Source organism: Triticum dicoccoides, chromosome 3A, assembly GCF_002162155.2.
Source record: "Triticum dicoccoides isolate Atlit2015 ecotype Zavitan chromosome 3A, WEW_v2.0, whole genome shotgun sequence".
NCBI lineage: Eukaryota > Viridiplantae > Streptophyta > Magnoliopsida > Poales > Poaceae > Triticum > Triticum dicoccoides.
In genome coordinates, this window is record NC_041384.1 from 700924789 (window position 1) to 700933244 (window position 8456).

The window sequence follows — 8456 nt, forward strand, 5'->3', positions numbered from 1 at the left end:
TATGTCCCCTTCACCGGCGGCACGGGGGTTCCGCGACGACCGCCTTTGGGGACGATGAGGGGAGGTGGTGGCTGCTGAAATGCTAGGGTTTCTCTCCCCCGGTCGCCCCTGGTGGGAGGTGACATGAGGGACGCGTGCTGGAGCTTTGTGCGTTTTACTCTCGCTAATGTTTTATGTCTTCAATAGCATAGACCAATATATAGCATACACTTAGCCGTGCATTCTTCTTCTTCTGCTCGCACAAACATCTGGTGGCAATGGATTGATCAGTAGATGCTCCCTTGTCTGAAGATCGGCAAGGAAGAAAACCTCGTGTTTGTGATTTGTCTGAATTAGTGGCTGGTGTACAGTGAATCTGGGGAACACAGCGGGGGACCTGATCAACCGTTCTTGGGCTTATCGGTACAGGTTTCCATTCTTTATCTTATGTTAAGATACGATTAAATACTAGAGGAAACATAAATTCCTCCAGTTCAATCTTTTATTAAGAATGCACTATTGAGAACACCATAGATAATCTCTCAGGTAATAAAAAACCTAGGTAAAAAGGGAAAATCAGTTTTTCAGCTTAACAAATAAACATATGACTAGGTTGCTAAGTACTCCCTCCATTCACAAATACTCCTTCTGTCCCAAAATAAGTGTCTTGATCTTAATACAAATTTATACTAGAGCTAGTACAAAGTTGAGACACTTATTTTAGGACAGAGGGGGTACAAGATATTTTGCATATCTCAATATGGACTACATACAGACTGAAATAAATGAACAAATACACTAAAACATGTTTATATACATCCGATTCACAAAAAACTTAGAACATCTTATATTTGTGAACATAGTGAGTAGAAAGACCACTAGTTGAAAGAACAAGATAGCTAGCACATATTTCAACGCAAAATAGAAGAAATTGGTAAGTTTAGAATCAACATGCACATGAGTCACTTTCGTCTGATTGCATATGATGCCACAAAATAGCGAGAGCTTGATCATTACTTTATATGCATCAACAAAGATTCTAGTAGGCTCATAGTTGATTCGATTCATACACCTTGCAATTCTTAAGGATGCAAACAACTACGGCCCCCCATTCCATAAAATAAGATGCTATCTCTACTCCTAATGTCTCAGTTGATAGGTTGCGTTCCGAATTTTATTTTCGTCCCACCTCATCCGGTCTTTTTTGATACTTCTTTGGTACTTCCTCCCACCTCCCGCTCAGCCACGAAAAACCAAAAAAAAACCTCCAGTCAAATCCCCCACGCGCCCTCACGCGCCTAACCTCCCGTAGAACCCATCTGTCACGAACGAAAACAAACCGGTGAAAACAAACCGGCGAAGATTAACCAATAAAAAAATCGCTGACCAAACTCCCGCACGTACGACCGAGGTATCGTGCCCTTGAGCAAGAAACAGTCGCCCGACTCTCTGCCCTCGTTCGCCCACCGCCGCCCTTCGTCCCTTCGCCGCCCTTCATCCCTTCGCCGCCGCCCTCCCGATCCCTTCGCCTCCGCCTGACGCCGCCAGCCCCCGACCTCCTCCCCGGCTCCCGGCGCCGCCCGCCCCCCACATCTCACCTCCCAGGTAAAAAAAACCCGCCGCCCCTCCTCTCGATCCACCCCCTCCCGCTGCGACCTCTCTCTTCCCTCGTCTCCCGCTCCACCGCCGCCGCCCCATCTCCCGCTCCGCCGTCGCCCTGCCTGACGGCACAGGGGAAACCCTAGATCACACGCTCCGCCACCCTATCTCCCTGCCCTTCGTCTCGCCGTCGCCGGAGGAGCGGCCGACGAAGCCCGCGTCACCTCCAAGGAAGGCGACGGTGGGGCCCTTCGTCCGTTTTCGTAGGCCATGGCTGCCTGAGCGGCCCGGAGGATGGACTGCGCGGTGTCTGCGCGTAGAGGTGCGGCGTATCCCGTGCAGGCGAGCTCGTCGCAGCGTGCGGGAGGGCGTGGCGCCGTGGCTGTGTGGTGGAGGGCGCCGTGGAGCAGGGCGTGGGCCGGAGCGCCCGTGCTCCGGGCCGCAAGGAGGCTCGCGGGCGCGTCGCCGGCGTGCGGCGCAGGGCGCCAGAGTTGATGCGGCCTCGGCCGTTGGTCTAGCGACGCCCTGCTGCTCGAGTGGGCAGGCGGGCCGGCCAGATCTGGCTGTCTGTGGAGGCGGGCGTCCCTGCTGATGGCGCTGCTGGCCTCCAGAGGGCGGGCGTTCTTGGACGTGCTCCTTGGCGCGGCTGTGCGGGGCGTGCGGCTGCTGCGGCTGCACGTGAGGGCTGGCGCGGATCTGGGCATGGCAGCGCGAAGTGGCCGTTTCTCTGGCTCGATCTGCTGCTATGGTGTCCAGGCGGCCGGAAGGAGATGGTCGGTGGTTGGAGGGGCTGTAGGCGCGCTGGTCTTACACGGTGAGGATTGGCGAGGTGGGCTACTCGGGTCCACTGGTTGGATGGTTAAGGTTGCCGGCGAAAGCTGAACTCCGGCAGTGGCCGGAGTTGTCGATGGCGGCACCGGCAGGCCGTTTCCTTGCTGAAGGTATCAATGTTGCAGTCCTCACCTTCCACTGCCCCATGTCTCCCCCTGTGATTCACTGAAAACCTGATTGCTTGCTTTGTACTGTATTGCGCAGCAGCCAGACATGCCCATCCGGCCGGAAAGGAATCGGCAAGCTGCAGATTGATCAAGCTAAGTAATTTTCTTATCTTTGTTTGCACGGCCAGATAGCACGCCTTCTTGCTGATTACTTCTTCCCGTACACTCACGTGAAACAACATAGATTCACTAATTGATTTCGGCCAGATGCGCTAATACAGAAAGTTAGCTTGATTAGTTAATCTTCAGCTATTTGGGCCTAATATTTTTTTGATCTGGTCAAGTTCACACTGGGTTCTTATTTTCATAAGGCCAAATGGTGTTCATCAATGCTTGGACATGAACTCTGTTGTCATCCTATTTTAACAATATTAGGCCCAAATTTGATGTATTTTCATAACGCTGAGCTCTGTTGTCATCCTATTTTCTACAATCTTATGCTATTCTTTTTCTTCCATTCGTTTGCTTAACATTATATTCTCTGTAGATATGTCAAATTTGATGTGTTTGAAAGATGACTAAAAGTAGCAGTACTGTCGTATGGCCGGCTTAATTAATATTCCAACCACCAATCGTGGCTACTAACTACCAAGAAAAGCAGTCATATGTGTACCTTTACTAAGAGTAGCAGTTCCTGAAGTTTATATATTGCAGACTGCGGTGTGGTGGTCAATAAATCATGTCAAATGTTGTAGGGTGCTCGAAGTAATGAGTTTGCTGCTGCTTCAAGGTTGGAAGAAACATTCAACTTCTACCATACTACCAGTCCTGATGTAGCTAAGCTTTTCCACATTGACCCTGCAGCCAAGTGCACCTCTGTAGTCTTGCTGAAGAAAGAGGAGGAGAAGTTGAACGTATAAGGTATTTTTATCACTAACTTGGTTCAGCTTCCAGCAGCTGCATTTTCTTTCTATGCATATTAGATTATTTGACCTATGAATTCATTATAAATGTACCGTGCTTTGTGCTGACAATGAGTTCAGAGCATCTAGCATTGCCGAAGTCATATCGGTTAACACACTAACACTGATCACCACCCTCACACAGGAAAATGCCTCTGCGATATTTGATAGTCCAGTCAAGAAACCAATATGTTCCGTCCTCCTCTATTTTGCAATAACTCGCTCGGTTTTCCCGATCCTTCGTGTCCTTTTCCTATCAAGGCTGGTAGTTATTCCTCTTCTTGATTGTTTTGTGTGTCGTCACAGGTGTCGTGGCTGGAGGCCGCATGGACCCCACCTCCGCCGCAGGGGCGACGTGTATTTCCTCTTGCTTCACCGCCTTATAGCCAAGCTGACCAGGAGTGACCTCCTCTCCTACTACACCAGCGGCCTTCACTGGCTCTGGAGACATGCTGGCCATTGACGCTCCGACGCCGATGAGTAATCAGTTCCATCATTGACATATAACTTGACAAGGTAGTGGCACATGCTCTCCTCATCGTGATATGATCTAATTATTATTCGCTTGATCTTGATGTGTCGTTTGCTGCCTGTTTATCTTTACTTTAACTGCTCACTACAGAGTACGGTTGTCGGTATATACTCTCATTCCATGATTTATCTTTACTTTAACTGCTCACTTCATCTCACAGTTGTTGGGCAGGATGGGTTCCGTTGGAGTTGTGGTCCAGACACAATAATTCTTTGAAGCAGCGCCGTAGTGGAATGATGTAAAAAAAGTGTGATGTGCCACAATTTGGATGAAATGATTTCTAGCTGCTATGAGGAACGAAGCTTAATCGGTGACTGCACTCTTTTTAACCAAGCTTCAGTCTAAGGTAAATGATACCACATATTATGCCTCCTCTTTTTAATCTTCTATTTCTCATGCTGAAGTGTTGCTATTAATACTTGTATGTTAATTTAGCTATTGGAATCCTTCGTCATCTTCCTGTTTGGTTTAGTAATTATTTGGGAGATAATCACTTTGGGGTTTCAGGCACCTTGGTATGCACATGGCAATGCAGAGCCCAAGAATATGATTCTGGACAGTAACCTGTAGTTTCATCAACCATACTTCTGGTCATACTACTGTACCTACAATCACTCTCATTCAATTTTTTTTAGAGGAACTGCATTTCACCGATCTGGACATTCAGTTAAGGAATTTGAAAGGTTCAGGTCATACATGATTGATATGTGCATTTGATTGCAAGGTCAAAACTTTTACTGAGATGCTTCTTTGCCCCATTACAAGTTACGAATGACACACTTATTTTCAAGTTTGACGTCTAATTGCTCCCTTCTTGATGCATAATTTTCAGCAATCAAGGTTGGTCGCTACCTTACCCTGTCCTCGCATAGTTAATAGAAATCCAATTTAAGGTTCTATAATTAAATACAACGCCAAGAAGCACTACCGCGGGCATCATGTGTGCTTGAAACAAATCTTCTCTTTTTCTAAAAGAGTGGTATCAATTTGTTCGGAATTAGAATATTCCTCTTTTTGAAACACTCACATGTCTTTTGATTATTCTAACCTGGGACTAAGTACAGTTGGATGCAAGCTTGATATGTAAGTACGTCTTAGTTTAATTATTAGTCCTTGACCATGAGCAAGAATCTAGCTAGATGGGCTTTCATGTTACACATATATGCTTGTTACTGGTTTGCGAGCTAATATCTATTAATTAATTAGTTAATTCTTGAATTAACCTGTAATTTGCTAACTATTATTGGTTATCACCGTCCACCATCTTCGTTTGGTTGTAAGTTGTTGACCATTAGCAAGAAGCTAGCTAATTGTGTGTGCATGCCACACACGTGCACATATATCAGTTGTTGCGAGTTAAGATCATCTGCCAACTACCTTTATATGTAATTGTGTGCTGCATTCTCACTGCTTCCAGTAGATACTATCATTTCAGAGTTCACCTAAAATTTGCAATGTTCAAATTTTTGGGATCAAAATACAACTTTTTTTAAATTTAAGCCAATATAAAGTGTGTGCAGGTTGACTTTTAAACCATTTTTGCTTACAAGAAGCTTATCAGTTGTAATGTTTAGCACCTACATAACCTGATGGTCATGTAGTGACTTGGGATTGGCGATTAAAGAAACATGGGTATCGAGCATATTAATGTGAGAAGTAGATATACAATATGTTATAAAGGAGAAGACAAGTAAATATTGAGTGTGAAAGATAAGTATGATTTTTTTACTATCATATGAATTATTGAATTTAATCTGGTATTCAACCCCTCAAAATTAGATTTAATACATGCTACTACACCATTACTTATCTCTACTATTAAAGGAGAATTTGACAAGTAATCAAGCAAGTCAGCACTATCGTCGATGGAAGTTGTCGTGCGGAGATGGAAGTTGACAAGTAAGTTTCTCCATGAAGCTGATCTGATGTGAAGCTTGTGCCAGATAAAAGGTTAATTGAGTTCTCATCTCCAATATGTGTGCATTTTAACTATCCTTGTTGATTCAGTGGTTCCATGATGCTACATTTCACTTGTTTTTCACCTCTTGATGCTACTATGGACAGAAGGCGTTTGCTAATTTGCACATTTTTTTTTGATAAACTGTGCCAATATCACCTGCATTATGATTTTTAAATTATTGATCCCTGCTATAATGTAGCGTGCCCACATAACAAGTATTCCACAATCTTCGCAAGCATGTATTTGTTTGTCTAACTGTAGGTGGAAGAACAAGATCCACTGTGTGTGCAACGGCAACAATAAATATCATGTCATTAGGTAGACTTCTGATAATTCTACTCTGCATTTTTTTGCTTTAGTAGAAGTGTTCTGCCGCATTATTCTATGGGCCACAAATTTTCTACCATCCTTACATTAACTCAAGGTTGTGTCCTGGTGCCGACTTATTTGAGTTTTCTAATTGGGTTTGTTGTGCTATGCTCAATATCTTTGTCATGTAGGATGTTTTCTAATTTTTTTGTTATGTAAAAAGTTTTCAGTTTGCATTCTTAATGACATTGAGGTTACTCTACGAACACAGATCATGTCATTTGACTTCCCGGAGAACTACATATTCCTGGCTATTGGAAGGGTCAGGTCAAGTACTGAGTTGATTGCCCAGAGAGTTGAGTTTGTACAGGAGGCTGATAAAAGAAGTCACTTGATGGATCTGCTCCATGTGCAAAGAGACAGTTCAGATCAAGGGAGGTAATATTTTGATTGTCCATTAATTTTATTATTCAATCACTTACTCTGACGTTTTGTTGTTCTTTAGTTTCTCTTAAGATTAGTTGTGGAAGTACTCTGGAGGTGCTCCAAGTAGAGAAAGCAGATCTTTATTCCAAGTGATCATTTTTCTGCCGTCCTTTGCTGCAGCAAGCTCTCATACTTGTCTTAGTGGAGAGTGGAGACCAAAAGGGGTGCCGACTCACTGGAGAACTGGTTTTTTATGAATGGATTTTCAGCGACTTCAGTTCATGGTGATGGAAACCAGTAGGTTTATCCTTTTTTTTCTCCTTCAGGACCTCCCATTTTTGCTTGGAGCATATTTATTTCTGCTTGTTCTCTGGAATGATGTAATGATCGGTCAGTTGCTACCATCAAATGAATATTGCCAATTTACTATTCCTTTGGTTTGTTTGACAGACTATTGTAGCTTTTGTACTTTCCAGGTATTGCTATCACACATCAAATACTTATTTACTGATTTGCTCCAAAATTCCTGTTGTTTGAATCTTCTTACCCGTTGATGAATACTGGACGTTTGTTCTTATGAAACTAAAGATGTTTGTGTTATCAAGGGATGTTTTTTCTTGGCATATTGATGTACCAATTCTTACAGGAAAGAGATGCATCCACGGATGCCGCAGTTGACTGCATCTTCAACCTTGGGGAGATTAGTGATATTTGGCTATGTTAGAGGATCAATGATAGAGGAAAAAGTTATTAGGATAATAGAAGTTGTTAGGCTATTTTTCTTTGTACATGTGATTTTAATCCTGAGGTAGGAGGGTTTGTATGAGTGCAACTATCACCTCTCATGCAGTGCTAAAAGGGGAAAGGAAAAAAATCAGAGGACTTTGTGATCTTTTATGTATATCATTGCAAAATTGTATGGGAAAATTGTTGAATTTGTCAAAACTTCAAGGATGGAATTGATGACGAATGTTGCAAGTCATTCTAAGTTAGGGATGATGGGTATGTGTATGGCAATGTGGCGAGCTTGGAGAAAACATATGCAAATTTGTAGCTGGGTGGTAATGTAGAGCTTTTTTTTTAGAGAAAAGGCGAAGGTCGAGCACAACCTTTCCCAACATTGAAATAACAAAGCCATCAACCAGGCAGGATTACAAGAGCAATACAATACAACGAAAATAAAAGCAAAACGGAAGTAAACGATACAAGGTACAAAACAGAACAGACTCAATCGACCACCGCCGTGCCAACACTGGCAACCCAATAGGACCATGAGAAGAGAGCACCTCGCGCTTGCATCGTGTCGCTATCTGCATGCAAGGACCAAACATGGTATGTTTTGACCTCCGCAAAGGGCCACTACACTTCACCCAGGCTCGATGGGTGCCGCACTGACGGGCGGCAAAGTGGATCCCTAGAACCCAGAGCCACGGTGCCCAAGCTGTCAAAGGAGAATAGCATAAACGAACCCACAAGCAATGAGTAACCAACCACATTGGCACCGTCGTCGGCATCAGAAAGGCACCACGTCGGTCGAGAGTTGCTTATCGAAGGAACAATCCATGGGGCAAGCCAAAAGGGCCAACACCAAGCACCAACCGAAGTCAAGCAACAAGTTGCCAGAGATGAGAACAGGTCGACAACGCCACCACTATTCCCCCACCTCTAATAGATCCCGGGGGACGCCTTCTGGGAGGAGCACGACACCATGATGCCATCGTCGTTCAAAGCAGGGGACCAAGGGCTTTCAC

At 44.4% G+C, this 8456-nt stretch overlaps 1 long non-coding RNA gene across 16 annotated transcripts; it reads left to right on the forward strand.

The window, feature by feature from the left end:
* The first annotated feature begins 1533 nt into the window (after window positions 1–1533).
* Window positions 1534–7650, forward strand: LOC119270308. Of its 16 annotated transcripts, none has more exons than XR_005134053.1 (8): window positions 1534–2519; window positions 2614–3306; window positions 3381–3437; window positions 3785–3994; window positions 4171–5960; window positions 6232–6288; window positions 6551–6717; window positions 6886–7228. It is a non-coding gene; the product is annotated as an uncharacterized LOC119270308 (long non-coding RNA). The 16 variants fall into 16 exon arrangements; XR_005134041.1 differs by adding an exon at window positions 7352–7650 and having other exon boundaries at window positions 1535–2519; window positions 4171–6288; window positions 6886–7002; XR_005134042.1 differs by having other exon boundaries at window positions 1535–2519; window positions 4171–4356; window positions 4518–6288.
* Window positions 7651–8456: the final 806 nt, after the last annotated feature.